General features: G+C 39.7%; 1 pseudogene; it reads right to left on the reverse strand.

Annotated features, from left to right (window-relative positions):
* Positions 1-8,779: 8,779 nt before the first annotated feature.
* Positions 8,780-16,851, reverse strand: LOC106904089 (nuclear receptor subfamily 2 group F member 1-B-like; annotated as a pseudogene).
* Between the last annotated feature and the right edge of the window lie 1,604 nt (positions 16,852-18,455).

Consider the following 18,455-nt stretch of genomic DNA (forward strand, 5'->3'; position numbering starts at 1 on the left):
TGTAGATTAACCTTTCACCATGAATGAAGCACTCGGTCTTTTCATGGTTTGTCTCGACCAGACAGTCACATTGAGACGTCAACTCTTTACGTGTTCCTGAGTTTAGATTTAGTCTCATCTGACTGCATCATTTCCTGAGTGGCTGGTGGCTAAATGTGTGACAAATGGCTACTATCTTCTTTCTTTAATAAGGGGAGATTAAGGAAATGCATAACTAATTTCATCCCGTTTTCAGGCGATCTGCCTGTGATGGTGAAACCTTGACATCATGTTTTCTAAACTCTCCTAAACGTCTCAAGATTTGGCCTTGACCTGTCCTGGTTGTTAGGACAGGTCAAGCCGAACTCACCAAAAGTTCAATCCCATGTTGGCAGCAATGTCAAAAACTCTGTCAATATTCCACTAATGTCGAAGAAACACAAATTGCATCATTATTTAATAAGAAATCAAATTAAAATCACATGTGAACAAGTGATCTAAATTAATGATCCTCCAATCACTTCCTGTTTTCTTCATCTTCATGGTGAAGATGAAGATGAATGCATCTTCACCATGAAGATGCATTCCACCATGAAGATGGTTGTTGAACATGTGACTTGTGTAATGGAAAGTGTTTCCTTTTTAGAGTTTTGCGCAATTAACAAATTTCAATAAAGCCATAAAAAAACCACCTCTTCCATGTGCCACAAACTCCAAATAAATCACATTGAAGTTTGTGTTTGTAGTGACTTAAAGTATCAGAAAGTTTGAGGGAGGGAAAACGTTCGCTTTGAAAAAGAGATGAAAGTTTAAAGTTGGGCGATTTAATAGCGTGGCTGTGACCCGACTTTGCTTCATCCCGGCCCTCTGGGTTGTTAGAAATGATGACACCTTACAAATTATACAGACCAATCAGATTTGTCTGTGAGAAAATTACAAACTCCCTCCCAAGCCAATTTATTCCCGTACAATGCATTCACCTTCTTTTATTACAATGATATGCAAATCTGACCCTAGTTTTTACAACGGGATTAATTTCCTTTATTTATCAGCCATAATAGGTCCTGACTGTATAATAGGATGATAGCAGAAATGTCATTTTCCACATTATTATGTTTTATTATTATTTCTTGACTTCATTTTGTCAGATTATTACAAATTAATTTAAATTATGTTTTTTTTTCTGGACACATTCTTCAAAACCAAAGAGAAAACTTTTTAAACAGCTCATACCTTTGACCGTTAATTTGCAGTAACACAAAGACACAGATGAATGTAACTACATCTTCACTCAAAGTCTGAGTTGTGATTGGTTGTGCCTCTCTCATGCTCTTTCTTAATCTTCTTTCTTTGAAAAGTTGCAAAAATAATATCCTAATACTCACTTTTCTATTTAATTTATGCTAAAGATAAAGAGAAAACATTAATGTCAGGTAAATTAGTACAATTGGGTGATTTACTTATCCGATGTCATCAAATTTCCCAAATGAGCAAGATTACAAACTAGTCAGGAGACTGGGAGGTCAAAGGTCACAGCACACGGACAATAATTCCTGCGACCCATGAATGATCATGGACCGTACAGCGGCGCTGAAAAGGAAATCGGAGTCGGAGTGTTTGCAGTGGAGCTGCTCTGTAGATACAGACGCAGAACGATGAGAACCTGCTAAACCTTTGATTGACTTTATGAAACTTTTCTCTTTGTGTCAAAGCTCTGAGAGAATCAAAACGTATCTGACTGCCATTTTTTGTTTGTTTGACATTCTAAGAGTAGACATTTTATTGTATTATTATTATTGGTATATTTTACTTGCTGTTTTCTCCTATTCAACTTTTGTGTGTTTTGTTTTTGTCAAAGGTTTTTATTGGTCCTTTCCTAATTTGCTGTCCGGAACTGTTGCCTGCATAAAAGTCTCAAACGCCTCCAGACGTCTCCAGAATCACATTCACCCAAAATGTCCCAACTTTCAAACCTGGAATAAATGGGAGCGCCATTTTTTAGAACCAAGGTGTTTCAATCTGGATCATCTCACACATGATGATCTGTTTGCCAACACTGTCAGGATGAAGACTCACCTCAGTGGAGACTCTCCCTCTGCCATGCCGCTCTCCACCGCTGCCTTTCTGCTCTGTTACACACGAATGTGTGTCTCATCTAAAGTGTTCATAGACTTCATGGCTCCACTGTGTGCTTTGCCTATTGTCTGCAGCACCATGACTCCACTAAGAGAAAGAGAGAGTGTGTGTGTGCGCGTGTGTGTGTGTGTGTGTGTGTGTGTGTGTGTGTGTGTGTGTGTGGGTGCGTGCGTGGGCATGTGTATGTTTTTATGGAGTCTAGTAGTCACACAAGTAAGAGAAACTGTAGTCACTTGATCTAACAGGAGCTCTCCTGTACAGTGATTTGCAAAAATGTTTCATAATGCTGATTTTATTTATGCACACAGGTTGACATGTTATGTCACATTAGAGATAAAAACTTCTGCATAATTTATCAGAACTTTATGTTCTGATACGTTGAGATAAAACAATAAACGGTTTTCAAAAATTTCGTCACAAAATTACGAGGGCAGTTGCTTATAGGGGGAGGGAAATAGTTATACATTTCTGCCAAAAAAAATTATAAAATTTTGTGACTAATCTCAGAAATTTTCTAGAAAGATTTGGACATTTTTTAAATTTTATAAGTCAAATATGTATAGTTTTGAAACTCCGAACATTTCCAAGTTCTTTCTACAAAGTTTCAAAGAAAGTTTTAAAGATTATTCTCAAAGTTTCTGAAGTTTTTCTCTGCAAAATTTCAACTTTTGAACATCTGAAATGGTCAAGTTTTTTTTTCTTGAAAATTACAGAAGTGAATCATAAAATTTGAGTGTTGATTGCAGAAATGTACTCAATTGTTCTATATGCAACGTCCGTTTCATTCCTCCTTCTCTCTGACGCCGCTGATTTAAATTCATTGAACTTTGTTTCCAAGAGTTAATTATTTTATTTCAACAATAACTTGCTGCTTGCCACTCTTTCATAAATCCAAATATGTCTAATTTATGAAAATAAGGAATGCATTTTATGATCTAACTTTATTTGAATGCACCTTTGGCATTGATCCAGCAGTAGCGCTGTGCAGCAGCAGGTCCTCATACAGAGAAATGGGATGTTTAAATGTTTGAAAATAAAAAAACTGTTGCTGACATATATGAAAGTTCAAGTGTTTTCGAATATATTCAGACTTATGTTGAAAGAAACACCAAAAACGGCTTTTTAAAAAAAACTTTTCTGTTAAATACGATTCAAAATGTTATTTCTGATCAGGAATAAATGAGGACACCTGCACATCTACTCCTAGCTGAAATAACTAAAACCACACAAAAAATGTCACATCAGGAGGTGGCAGCATCATACTATGGGGATAAGGTTCACTGTCCACCAGGATAAGAAACGTAAACACACATCCAATCATGCAAATGCATGATTTATAAAGTCACCATATATACTTTCTTTGCCACATGTGTTTATTTTTAGTGGTTGATTTGTATGATGGTGAGATTATGCCACATTTATTCTAGGATTAGGATTACACATCTCTTGATATATCCCCAGAAACTACATTTGTATTTACTTTCATTTGTGTCACCATATTTAGTTGCTTGTTTTTTTGAAAACCAACGATTTGCATGTTAAAGCTGCCATATGTAACTTTTACAAAAATATTTTCTCTGTATTTGTTAAAACTGTCACCATGTTGGGAGGCATAATATGACACAGATAATATATATATATATATATATATATATATATATATATATATATATATATATATATATATATATATATATATATATATATATATATATATATATATATATAAAATCTGTGTTTTCCACCCCGTTCCCCTGAGTTGCTATTGCTGTCTGAAGAAATGCATCAAAAACAACCAATCAAAGCCAGAAGGAGGGTCTTAGCGCTGTCTATCAACCTCGTGACCACGCTGCTAAAGCAGAAACAAGTTATAGTTGGAGGAGGCTATGCTAACTAACATAGGCTATATTGTAGTGAACCAGAAAGAGGAAGGGTGTCAACATGAGAGTGATTGACAGCGCTAAGCCCCTCCTCCTGGCTCTAATTGGTTGTTTCTTACTGAGTGCATTTCAACAGTTGGCACTGGGAGAAAGCAGAGGAGCTCTTTTTTTTTTTTTTTTTTACAGATTATCTGTCTTACACAGTGAGAACATAGTGATCATTTCATACATATATTTTTCAACAACAGTTCCATACTGCATCTTGAATAGCAGCAGGTCCCTCTTTAACCTGTGCACACCTGCAGTGTCTCGTCTGCCGTCGCATTGAAAATGTTAAATACCAGCAAAAATAAACATTACACCCGGGGCCCAAAACAACTAAATGTACTGTGACCTTGGTTGGTCCTGCAGGCTTGTTTGGACAGCGTTGTAGCAACAGATCACTGACAGCAATGTCTTAGCGGGGGATTAGCATGACTTTCGCCCTGGTTTCTGTGCACAATAAAGCTTTAATCTGGGCCCTGGTTGGTGGGTTGAGCCGCCGGCGAGGAGCCAATGAGGAGCCGCGACGTCAGGGCCGAGTCCCCGCCCGTGGGCGTTCTCTGCTGGGTTGGTTGGGTGGTGGTGGTGGAGCAGGGGGGGCCACCGCCTCGGCCTGGCAGCAGGCTGCGGTGACAGACGCGCCCCTGGGATTCCACCTGTCAGCCACACACGCACTAATCGACAGGCCTCGTACGAGCTGAACTCTCTGTCACCTCTCTGTCAAATCTTCATCTTCTCATTCGTCTGACAGATTCCCTCTGCCCACCTCCTTCCACCCTCCTCCACCTCATCCCTGCCTCCGTCCCAAACGCCTCCTGTCGTCCCCCTCAGCCTGGATATGAAACACACCAGCAGCTGTCCTGCAGGCCTGCTGCAACCAAACCAAATGGAGAGGGGAAAAAAGAAAAGAAAGGAAGAAAGAAAGAAAGGGAAACTGTTTTCTCACTTCAGCAAGTATTCCAAAAATCTTCCGCGCAGCATCTTCATAAACCCCCACCTCCACCACCTCCACCCTCCACTCCCTTTTCTCCTTGGCATTCAGATTTAATGTGACAGAGGTGGTCTTTAATGTTCTGTAGTAATTGGGTGGGAGAGGCAGAGACTGTTTGGGAGGCGGAGGAGGCGGAGGAAGGGTCATGGTCAGGTTTCTGGTGGAGGTTATTCTGCATCTGTCTCTTAGCAACGCCGGCTCGTTCTTTGTACAGTCCTTGAGTTGATTGCTGTGGGTTTTTTTTTTTCCTCTCTCTCCTCCTCTGTCGTTGAAATGTTTTGCAAAGAAGGGGGCTCCTCGGCAGACAGGCGTCCTCCAATATTGCCTGCTTTTAAGTCCGTGTGAGCATCAGATGGGCTCAGTGAGGTGTGGCGCCGCAGCCTTGCCTCTCTGGGTGTAAATTAGCATTTTGTATTTTTTTTTCTCAAAGTGAGAAAAAAAAATGGCAGATTTGGGATTCTTTTTATTTTATTTTTTTTTTGTCAGAGAAAATTTAAGATGGACTTGTAAATGATATTAAATAACTCCAGAGCTTGATGTGCCTCCGTCCACCCCTGCCTACGTTTTGGTTGGTTTCAGGTGAAAGGCCAGAAAGGTCACGGGGGGTCACTGAAATGGTGTGGGGGAACCTCATCAACTTCCAGCCTCCAGAGGAGCCAGACAGAGTGGCACGGTGTCCGTCTGAGGAGGAGGACGGGATTATAGGGGCAATTTGGTGGAAAAGGGGGAATAAGAAATATGCAAAAGGACGTTTAACATGTCTGTTCCCAACACTGCAGAGTGAGTCAACGTGTAGAAGTGGACAAATTTAGGGTTTTGGTGACCTCTGGAGAAACCTTATCAATGTTATTTATTTCCCAAACTTACATTCGACATGATGTCAAGTTGCTGTTGGTTTCTTATAAACGTTTCCTGCTTCTCATGTTGAGAGTTCTGGGCCATCAGTCCAAACTGTGAACCTGACGCTTCCACTTCCTGTTCAAAGGGACAAAACAATCAGGGGTCCTTCCTGTTCACCTCCAGTCCTGCAGCAGATCAACATCCGACAATAAACTGTTGGCAACCATGTTGCAATGCTGACTTCTGACTTATTAGTCTGGTAAGAGGACGAGTTGGTATTTGTTTGAGTTCATTTCTAACCAATAAGCACCAAATTGAATCATCTGCATAACAGAAAACACAAACAATCAACCTGCTTAATGATGCTTTTTAAAAGCCTTGTTTAAATAAAATAAAACAACTAAATGCAAAGGAATACAATCTGAGCATGCTCGGATGCGCCAGTAAAATAACATTAGGAGCTGCAGCTGCGATATGCAACCCTATTATTATTATTATTATTATTATTATTATTATTATTATTATTATTATTATTATTATTATTATCTTTGAAAATTATGTTTATGATCATTTTTCGTATTCAAAATGGCGCACCGTTTTGGAATAATAAAATAAAATAAAAATGAATAATAAAAACAAACCCAATTCATTTAATTTAACCCAAGTTTATTCAAAGCGAATTAAAATGCTTGCGGTTGTACTTGCAAGCAAAAGTCATAATAAAGCCTGGCGTGTGAACTGAAATGACGTCGGTGTTCTATAAATAAGTCGGACAAAGAGGTTCATGCAGAAATAATTGAGCCTGATTATTTATTTATTTATTTATTTATTTCTATTATTTTATTATTATTATTCCTGTTATTTTTTAATTGTTTTTATTTATTTATTTAATCAACAACAACAAAAAATAACGTAGGAAAATAACGTAAAGATTACAAGTATTGTAAGAAAAGAATAAAAGAAAATACGTTATGTTATGAATTGCTTAGTTTAAGATTTTAGGGGGTGGGGGGAAAGTCCATAAAACTGCTGGAATAATGTATTTCTCGCTTTTTGTGTTTTGATATACAACCCTGATGAATGTTGCTGGAAATAAAAATCAAAAGAAATTATAAGTACTCAGAAAATTGCATGTAAACTTTTACTAAACAGTAGAAAGGATGTGTTTTCATCCGCCGTACGAGTTTTTCTTTAATTTACTCGTACGGTAAAAAAAAAAAAACGAAACAAAAAAGCGAGTTTGAGGGTTCATACAGAAGCGGAGAGTTCTTTGCTTATACAACTTAATTCCATTTTTTTTCTTTTCTTTTTTTAATTTTTTAATTATTTATTTATTTTACATTATATGCATTTATTTCCGAATTGTTTGCTCACTTGGGGCACAATTAGCAAGGAGAATGACGCGTCGTTCTTTTAGTGGATTTTCACTATAAACCATCTTTGGTTTTAGTCTTAAAATCTTTACATGAGTATTTAATTACTTAAAAGCAGTCCAGATTTAAAACTGCAGAATAATTATTGATTAATCGTCTGTAAGCGCCAGTAAAGCAGCGAAATTCAATCGGAGAAATAATGATGATAATAATAATAATAAGAAGAAGAAAACTTTATAGTATCCCACACTGAATAACGCACATTGAACCCACCGCCAGTCTGTGGCCTAAACTATTTAAAACGGAAGGGAAACAGCTGAAAGCGACACAATAATACGTGGATCTCGATTGATAAACATCACAGTTTTTGTGGCGTAAAATTTAAATCCGCATATTTACTCCTGAAAAGTAAAAATAAAGTGTTACAGTAGAAGTACATCTGTAACAGCAGCGACAAAAAAAAAAAAAAGCGGCTCTCTCGGGTTGCATCGACCTATCAGTATTATTTGTGGATGATGAGTTATTAACTGCGCATAAGAGCTGAAGGCTTTCTGTCATACATGATACGATATCTGACTGATCCAAAACCCTCCAGGTTCGGATTTCTGAACCCATTTCTCGGGGCCGGAACTACAACTTCATCTCCACAGACCTCAGTCTGAACCCGGTTTCTACCAGCATCTTCTCAACCAGCTCCGTTCACTCTCCGCTTTTTTTTTCTTCTTCTTCTTCTTTTTCTTCTCTTCTTTTTCCTGTCGGTTTTTCGGACCTGTACGTGTGTGGGAAAAATGCTCCATTGTTTCATGTTGGCCTTTTGGCCCGGAGCGTCCAGGGGCCGTGGACTGCCCGGCTTCATCCTCCTCAGGGTAAACTGTAGTGACAGAGCACTCAGGGGCCCCTCATTAGCTCTCTGTCCACTAAGAAGGAAAGAAGCTGCCTTAATCCTCTCTGTCTTCTTCAATCTGCCACCGCAGACACGATCCTTGTTTCATTCTTCCTCCTCCAGAGTTTTTACCCTCGCTCCTTTATGAAGGGAAAGAGCCTAAACGGAGGTGTTAACTTGCATGTTAAAAAATATTTATGAGAATTGTGGGGGGGGGGATATTCAGTTGCTAAAACATGTAATTTCCTTGTTTGCTATGTGAATAGTTGCTGAAAACAAATGTATTTATTTGCTATAATCAGAATTAAAATGTTGCATTATTCATTTAGAATGAAAATGAAAGTAGTTTGCATTAATGGTGTCAGTTGTTATTCCTCTCTCTCTCCTGCAGAGGATCTGCACATCATGGCACCAACATGCAGCTGTCACTGCCACTGGGATTAATTTGTTTGAGTAAAACCCTCCAACCAGGGGCCTGAAACCGACTCCAGAACACCCCAGAAGGTTCTTCAATTCTAAACAATAATAATACAAAAAATAATCTAAATAATAATAATTAAAAAAATATAATATTCTGACATCTACAGTCTCGGTTTGGAGACGTCGCTTTCATGAAACATCAAGTGAAATAAACAAAGTACACTTTATGTATAAATCTTGAGTTATAATTTAATAAGGTACCAATATGTTAATTTTCACAGTACATCAGAGTGGTTGTCAGAAAAAAGAAAAAAAAAACACAAGGGAACACACACACACACACATGCATACACATGTGCGCACACACACACACGCACACACACATTCGTACCCTTTGAAAGGAGCAGGTTGTGCAAGTGAGTGGCCTGGGTTCATGTAAACACGATTCCCATCAAGTCCATTTGTCTCTCGGCCCGGGAAGATGTTGCTCTTTAAAAATCTCTAAGACAACCAAAAAAAAAAAAAGTGGAAACACAATATTTGGTAATGTAATCATCAATAATCTCCTTGTGCCATTGTTTGTTTGCTTTTTTCTTTTTTGTGTGTGAGTGAAATAAGCATGACAGGGAGTGGGGTCTGAGTGTAAACCCCTCTGAGTAGAAAAATACCCGGCAGCTTCCTGACAGTCAGCCTCACTCAGCCGCAACATCTCAGGAGCAAACTGAACATATCTGCTAAAACTCAAAAGAAATGATCCGCTTTTGAACATCGTCACAGAAGGCAAACAGTCATATCTGCACAGTCGTGAAAAGAAGAATGAGGAAATTTGGCCAAGAAGTATCTACAATTCTTTTTTTTTTTAACAAGAGAATATTTTTGTAAAAAAAAAAAAAGGAGTAATCTCTCTCTTAAAAAAAGAGCAATTTCATAACCAGGACATAACAAAACAATCAACCACTAAATCAGAGCTTTAGTGTGGAAGGTTCAAAACAAATGCTGTAAATATTTCAATTTTTCACTGAGTCCAAAGTGCTTTTTTTTCTGGAAGGTATGAAATCAACAAGAACAGAGACAAAAATCAAATAAAAAACTTAGAAATAAACAGATCAACACACAAGAGGCTCCCTGCAGTTTCCTCATTGACCGTGGGCAAAAAACGACAAGCAACATTTAGAAAGCAAAAGGATCAGAAACATAATTTACAAGCACGATAAATATACACAGAGGTCCAATAAATATCGTTTTGTTAAAGCGTCCATACACCGTCACAATTACAAAAAAAAGAAAAGAAATAACAGTCCAAAATAAGCAGTCAACTTGTGTCGTGTCTGTTTTTTTATTCTGCCTGTGATTTGAAATCATTTCCTGTTCTTCATTTCGTTCAGGACCCTTTTTGTAAAATAAGGCAGACCGCTGATATTAATTAGTAGAATTACATGATGGTTTTTTTTTTTTTTCACCTTTAATAATCTCATTCCTCTGGCAGAGAATTTTGGGTTACATGGGGGAAAAAAAAAACAAAACAAAACAAAAAAACCCCAAATCACTCGATTGGAGATGTAACATTGTAGCCTTCTGCCTACTGGATGGGCATGTACGGCCAGCTGAAGCTGCTGCCGGACAGCAGCATGTCCCTTATCAGCGTCTCGATGGGCGTCTTCCCCACCAGGCGCACGAAGAAGAGCTGCTCGATGACCGAGGAGGAGACGGTGCGCAGCGAGGGCAGGCGGAGCAGCAGCTTCCCAAACCGGTTGGGCTGGTTTGGGTACTGACTCCTCACGTACTCCTCCAGCGCGCACTGGGACTTCTCCTGGAGGCTCTCCACGTGGGCCACGTCCGACAGGCCGCAGGCGTCTGGGCCAAGAGGAAACACAAGGAGAAAAAAAATCAGGACAGGTGGTTTCATTTACAGAAATGCACTGATCCGATATCGATATCTGTGATTTCTGCACCATTTAAAGGAGGATTTATTGTAGTTTATATTTTTCATGTTTGACCAAAATAGTCAACCTATTGATTTTGTCAGTTTCAGTTTCTTTCATATTTATTTAACATCGGCTGTTATAGTCCTACTTGCACCGACAGGACAAATTGAAGTTGTTTTTACATGTTTGACCAATCTTGTGAAACTATTGGTGTATTTAAATGAGCTGTACTGGTGCAGAGATATTAATCACATTTGTAATTCAGTACATTTATGTTGTGTTTTAAGTCAATTCAGCACTGTTTTTTCTGTATCGGATCGGTAGCGGCCAATGCTAAATTTCAGATATCGGGATCGGTACTGGAAGTGAAAAAAGTGGATCGGTGCATCCCTGTTAAACAACAGCTAAAAGTGAAGAGAGAGTTTCCGTTTTCACCTAATTCTGCAGCTCAGAAAAGGGCAGAAATAAGTAGGATCTGTCTTTTGTGTTGTAACGTTCATTAGAGAAGAGGAATGTGGCATTCACTAGCATGCCCAGGTACACAATGAGGCGAGGTATGCTAAAGATCTTTAACTCTGCTAAAGAATCCTATTACATTTCAGGGGATCAAAGCAGGTTAAAAAAATAAAATAAAATAACAGCCACTGAGACGGAAAGAGCAACTCAGTCGTGGTCAGGTAACAACCTGACATGTAACAGCGAAAGGTTCAATCATCCGTGCTGTGGGTGGTGAAAAGGAGTTCATCTGTCTCCTCAGTCCAACGCTTCCTGCGATCAAAGATGACGACGGCGCTCTACTAAAACCTCCAAAATCGTCGCAGAGGAATCCAGCAGAGCCATGTCTGGATCAAATGTTTTGCTTCTGCAGCCTGCCGCCACTGCAGCGCTGCAGGCCGCGTGGCAGCAGGGGTTAAAGAAAGGCTACTGTGTCCCAGTTTAAGGACACGTGCTCAGATGTGCTCATGGGGACCGAAATAGACCTAGAGAGAGGAGCTTCTTTTATTTTTCACTCCGCTGCTGCTGCTCGTTCCTTTCGATCCAGCGGCTCAGTCGTTAAAAGGGGCTGCATGAGAGCTGGGAGTTTAGCTGAGCACAACCTGTTTGTGATTATCTTTTTTTTTTTTTATACTTCAAAGTATTTGTGGAATTAAAAACAATATTTAAAATGTAACGGTTAAGGATCACACAAAGTAAAATGTAATTACTGGAGCCGGCTCCTGGAAAACAGTTCATCACCACTTGATTTGAGGATGCAGGATTACGTTGTTGACTGTCGGACGACACAACCTCCTTTAGGGGTTTATGAAGATATATTTTGATCGCTATGAGTTTAAATCTCATTTGGATGCTACGGAGATTCAAAGCAGCTTTTCAGAACTCTTTCATTTCCTTTCGAGTCTTGGATAAACAAATATTTAGTACACAAGGTGCTAAAGGAGTAGAAGTAAACAACACTGTAAATAACATCAGTAAAGCCAAAAAAAAAAAAAAACTATTAACGCCCATGTGAGATTTAGACTTAAAATGATCCTCATTCACACTAAGTTCCTGCCAGGTTGTTCTGTAAGAATGTGGGTTTTATTATTGTGTCTCTTTTATTTTGTCTTGAATGTATGTTTTTAACATGGAAGTATGTTAAAAAATCATTTCTGTCACATTTTGGACAGACAATAAAGTTTAATTTAAACAGATATCTCTTGAAGGAATATCAATTTTTAGTAGTTTACATATATTTAATTTGATTAAATAAAAAAACACTGCATGTTAAAAAAATATTAATATCCTTCTAAATAATTAACATTAAAAAACTAAACTCTTCTTAACTGCTGACTGTCTTTCTGCATGTTTTGACTTTGTCTTTGATGTTGGAATGCCTCTTTACCATTACCCTAATCTTTAGCCCTTCTCCTAAAATGGGACTCCAGCACGTTTCTGTCACAATAAAAACCTTAACAGAATTTCAAATAATTACTTTAACTTACGGACGACGTAAGCGGTTAAAACTAAATTTGCCAAGTTTTACGTCTCATAAAGATCCAAGTTGCTAATCATGTTTAAAGTTTTTTTCCCCATGCTTTTTACTAGCAATGTGCTGATTGTTGTTTATTTTATTCACAGTAATGGTGGTTGTGTTTAATAACTCATTTTCCTCGTTGTTCAAATGTCCAGTTTTCCATAAAATCCTTACTCCAGTCTGTACTGGAGTAAATATTCCGAATATATTTACCTGTGGTGAACAGCACGACGGCCTTGATGCAGCTGTACTCCGCTGAATCCACCTGCAGCACCTTCAGCTTCTCCACCTGCTCCTGGAAGACCCGGATGTGATCCATGAAGGCCACCACCCGGTCGGCGGACATCGGGGACGCGTGGAGGCCCGCGGCGGCCAGCAGCGGGGCGACGTGGACGGGCATGGAGCACTGGGCGGCGTTCAGCACGAACAGCTCGCTCCAGGTGAGGCGTAGGAGGGCCACCTGGTCCGGCACCTGCAGGTCCGGGAAGAACGGGATGTTCCGGGCCCACTCCACGGCGCTGAAGAGCATCCGCGCCGCCAGTTCGCAGATGTTCTCAATCCCCATGATGTTGTTGTTCTGCAGGCACTGGGAGCCGAACCGGGAGGTCGGGTAGGGTTCGGCCCGCAGCAGCAGGGAGATGTACCCGGACAAGTAGGAGTGGCACTGCAGAGGGTCCCCGTTCGTCAGCGCGAACTGTCCGTGGTAGGACTGCGTGGGTATCCTGCCCCTTTGCACGGCTGCAACGATAAGCAGCAGAGATGTCACGTCAAACTAAAACAGACTACCAATGCAGCCCAGCTGACATTTAAAGAACAGCCCGCACTTGGGGATCTTTCATAGCAACAGATGCCACTGAAAAGCAACGGGACATACACGGTCTCTTCTGTCCACTCCGGTTATTTCTACAGTCGGCAGTGGGAAGCTAAATTGCAACGAATAATAGTTTTAGACAGCTCCTGGTCAGAAATGTCACATTCAGGATTGTGACATGGAAAAAAAATCCAGATTATTTGTAGGCCGCGACCTGCACGTAGTAGCGGGGGTTTCTGTTGGCCTTAGCGGTTATTTCAGTTTGTCTATAACAATTAAAACTGAGTCATAAACTAGCATATATTCAGCTGGAAATATTTGTCTTCGGTCTTAAATTGAGAAAACCACTTTTTGGGGTATATCTGTTTGGAATATGATCCAAATTTTAAAAAGAGGAATTTGAATTTATAATGTAAAAATAATCAAAATAGGAAAGCCTATAACTAGCAACACTATGCTACAGTAGGCCACCTCTGAGTCTGTATGACCTGCATACATTATAAATGTTGACACGGATTTTACATAAACCCACAAAATGCAGCTGTTTTATTTTTTTACTCGCTCTTTAAAGCTGAAATCTCAACAAAACTAATAAAAAACGTCAAAATTACAAAAAAATAAATTATCACAGTTTCGCTGCCGAAAATGAACTTCTTACAATGTCAAGGTTCTCTTGTTGTTTCACCCAGCTGACCGTGAAGGCAACAGGGATAGCTTATGTTAAACATGCTACAGGATGCTAGCTGGGACATTATTTCACACCCCGTCTGTTTACACTGAAATGCACAGTAGCCCACTAGCTGTGAGATAAAGACGGATAAAATATTCTAGGAACACAGGGAACGGAATAAAATGGGTTTTATCCACGCTATCAGAGCCCCACTATTTGCTTTTCACAAATGTGTTCCATTAAAGAAATTCACCTTTCTAAAAAATATTGGACAGTAGCACCCAAAGCCAGTTAATGTAAGTCAGTGCTAGTATTTTTAAATTTTTTTGCAAGACAAAAATATATAAAACGTTATTGGTGAAATAAAGACTGAATATATATTTTAAAAATACATTTGAGACAAAATTAGACTACAACAAATGCTCTATTAAGGCTATTTACTTTTGAAAAGAATAGAAGCTAATGGTAAAATTTTTAACCAGCTATGACATAAAGACTTATAAGATATTTTAGAAAGGATCAAATAGGTTTTCTCTACAATTGGACAAATTATCACACAATATTTTTTTTAATCAGAAAATTCAAGTAAAAAAACAAACTAACAAATAAAATTAGCCAATACTAGCTCATATTTGCCAATACTAGTAATTTTACAGGGGGGAAAAATGCATGACTTATGCATGGGTGGAATTATATTTCAGACACACAATGGGATGAATATATTCACATAACATCACAACCCAGACTAGTTCAAACAAATGCTAGGCTACACAAATGTTGGGTCAATAATATTCAAGTTTGAAAATAATACCAGCAGCCAATATTGGTATATATATTAGAAAAATATACTGACTTTGAGATAAAGGATATATTTAATAATACCAAATATTTATAGAAAAATAGGTTTAGGTTAATAGCCACTATTAGCTAACTGCCTACTAGCTGGTATTAGCAGTTTTTTCAGTGACAAAAATAGAAAGACATTCTCCTGACATAAGCGCTTTTTAGAAAGGCAATGAGGAGCATAAGTAGGTTTTCTCCACTATTACTGCCCAAAGCAAATATTTTTTTATGTTAATAAATGTTATTCTAAACACATATTGCGTTATGCAAGTGTGCGTTTATAAGACGCGTGCGTTACGGTAAGTAGACGGATGAATAAAAGCAGAGTGGATAATGGGAAATTGAGTTTCCGTCTGTATTCTGCCGAGCTTCAAACAAAAGGAGGGCGGCAGGCCGTACCTTCCCTCCTCATGCCGACTTTGAGGCATTTCTTGAGGCGGCAGTACTGGCACTGGTTGCGGTGGTGCTGGTCCACGGGACAGTTCCTGTTGGCCCTGCAGGTGTACGTCAGGTTCCTCCTGACGCTCCGTTTGAAGAAGCTCTTACATCCCTCGCACGTGAACTGTCCGTAGTGCTTCCCACTGGATTTGTCCCCGCAGACGATGCACTCGATCTGCTGGCTCTGCTGTTTGTCCATGGAAGAGGAGGAAGAAGAGGAGGAGGAAGAGGAGGTGCTGTTGTTGTTGTTGTTCGTGGAGGAGGTGGTGGTGGAAGTGGACGCGGCGGAGGCGCCGGATAGATTGGGCGGCGGTGCTCCCTGAGCCGCTCCTGCCTGGGGTATTTCCAGAGAGGCCGCTGAGTTCATGGTCCCGTCAGCTCACCGGGAAGGGACAGAGGTGCCACTTGGGACACCGGGGAGGAGAGAGTCCCCTGGGAGTCCCCGACGCCCTCCGTGGTTCTCCACGCTACCATAGCCATACCGACAGTCTCCAAAACTTTGCACAAGCAACTTTAATTATTTTTTTAACCGAAATTTTTAACACACGCGATTTCAATCTCTTAAAGAAACTCCGACATTTTTTTTTTTTTTTTACAAAAATTATAGTCACATTAGATGCTTTGAAACAGCCTTCATTGGATCACCGAGGTGCAACACTACTAATAATGTGAGACTAAAATAAACAGTCGTTGAAAATCCAAAAAGACCGCTTCACTCAGAGCGGTCTGATGCGCTCCAACATCCAGGAGGTAAAAGAAAAATCAACAGAACCGAAATCCACAGGAAAGCGCGGCGTTATTCCACAAACGGATCCCCTCCAGTCCGTGTGTCCAGCTATGATGAGCAGAATGCCTTGCGAGCGGATCTTTCAGCAGAGATGGAGTCACCGGACCAGGCTCTCCAGACGCTCCCTGCTCTCCCGATCATCCAGAAGTTACATTAAAAAGACAACGGAGGAGGAGGAGAGAGAGATATAGAAGAGAGAGAGAGAACGGAAGAGGGGGTGAGGATGAGGGGGATGAAGCGGTTCTTGATGGATGGTGATTTTGATGATGCTTTGCAGAGTGTAGGAAAGAGAGACATCCGCACGTCACCGCGGCTTGTTTACGTAGACTCAGGGAGGGGCGGAGTCATCGCGAGGAATGGCCGGCCTGGCAGCAGCTGTGCGGGGGCTTGGGATTTGCATAATACGGGGGCGTCCATATACCTTCGTCCGTCCTCCGTTTTGTCACTGTTGCGGGTGTGTTTGTGTGTGCACTTGTTCTGGCTTTTTTAGCTGCAACACCTGCTGTCAAAGCGCATCTCCTTTCTGCAGCAGACGTAGTATTTATTTATTTTTATTTTTTTAAAGGAAAGCCCATTATTTCCTAAATGAACGCAAACACTTCTGGCTATGGAGAGACTGGGCAGTCAGAAGCTCCTAACTGCAGCTGTCGGATGCCACCTAGTGTCATGAGATAATTGCACAGAGACATTAATTCACGGAAAGAGCCGAATGAACTGCTTTCACTGAAGTGAAACAGTTCAGAGCAAGTTAAAAATGGATGTAATCCTCGTTGATTGTCGCGACCATTTTTAATCGTCATGGAGAAGGTCACCTCGGTGTAAAATGCCCTAAAAAACATCAGATTTTGCTGCAGTAATCTTATGGAATTTTAAAGAATTAGGACTTTTATTGGCTGTTTTTAATCAGTGTGAGAAAAAAAACTTAAGTAAAATTTTTATTTTTTTTAACACCACCACTTGGGGCACATGGCTCAAGAGACATATAAAAAGAGACATACATATTTTTTTCTCACTGTCCAAAGTCAAATCTGACCAAGCACCTCTTATTTTAGGTCGGTCTTAATTAACAAAATTATTTGTATTTGCGAAATGTTAGAAAACATGGCAAGAACATTTTTTTACAGATTCTTTTTTGTAACTTTTCTGAATTCTGACATTTGGTCAGTATCAGGAATAATTGTGTTTCACACTTTATAACTTCAGTATGAAGTTTGGTGTGATTTAACTTCAGATTGAGGGTGAAAAAAATGTATGAATATTTTTATTTGCTGTATTTAAATTTCTGGTCTCAACTGTAACAGTCATGTTTTCGAACTGTGGGGGAAAGCCAGAGCAAACACACACATGCACAGGGAAAACAAGCAACCTCCATTCAGAAAGACCCCCGGGGCGGGATTCGAACCCTTCTTGCTGGCAAGGCGACAATGCTCCCAACTGGCTAAGGTTAACAAAAATAAGATAAGGTCACCTTATTTTCATTGTTTATACTTTACTGGTACTCTAGGAACATCTAAATAGAAATCCACAACCATTTGTTTTCCAGGGTTCAAATATGATGTGACACTAAAGCCCATTTCTGTTATCCACTGCCCACTAGGCTGGAAGAGGAGTCATGCTTATCTTATCATCACACAACCTGAGTGGAAGGTAAAAACCCCCCGAAACTTCAGAGTTCACTGTTAGAGAGATGCAGAAAAGAGCTGCAGTTCACCAACCTGTCACCACGTCTCCATAACAACCAGCAGACACCGTCTATGCTAACCAGTTGGTGAACTCTACTGGGGCTTTAACTGGAACCGTATTCGTTGGTGAGAGGCTTGGTAGTAACAAACATGCTAAAACGTGGGAAATCATCCCGTGCACGTTAAGTTTGGTGGAGGATCTGTGACGCTTTGGTCTTGAGAAACTTGTTACGGTGCATGGCATCATGAACTTTTTGAGATACGTTTCAATAACTATTCTGGAGGGTTCTACCAGTAAACTGAAAACGGTCACAACACAGTCATACAAAGGGATAATGGTCCAAAACAAACAGCCAAGTCACAACAAAAATAGTTCAACTAGACACAAAATTGGCCTGTTTTTATGGTCTCCTGAGTCCTCACTTAGTCTCATCTTAAACTAAAGGTTGGATTTTCTTTTTCACTGATATTATGTTACTTCTAGAAAAGATATAATTATTTAAAGACTTTAAAGACATCACATTTGTATGAGATGTGCCAACAGTTTTATGTTTATATATAGTCAACAACTTGTCTTCTAGTTGTTTGCGGATCAATCTGAAAATTTCTACAATCTGTGATACTTTCCACATCAGTACTACATCTCAAAGATCTTGAGGCATAAGTATGATTCACATGATTTTCTCTTCTGGTCATTCAGTATGTTCACTCTTGTGTATGGATCAGGTAGTTGTACTGGAA

Source organism: Poecilia mexicana, unplaced genomic scaffold (genome assembly GCF_051168715.1).
Source record: "Poecilia mexicana isolate PSO_F unplaced genomic scaffold, ASM5116871v1 scaffold_3, whole genome shotgun sequence".
NCBI lineage: Eukaryota > Metazoa > Chordata > Actinopteri > Cyprinodontiformes > Poeciliidae > Poecilia > Poecilia mexicana.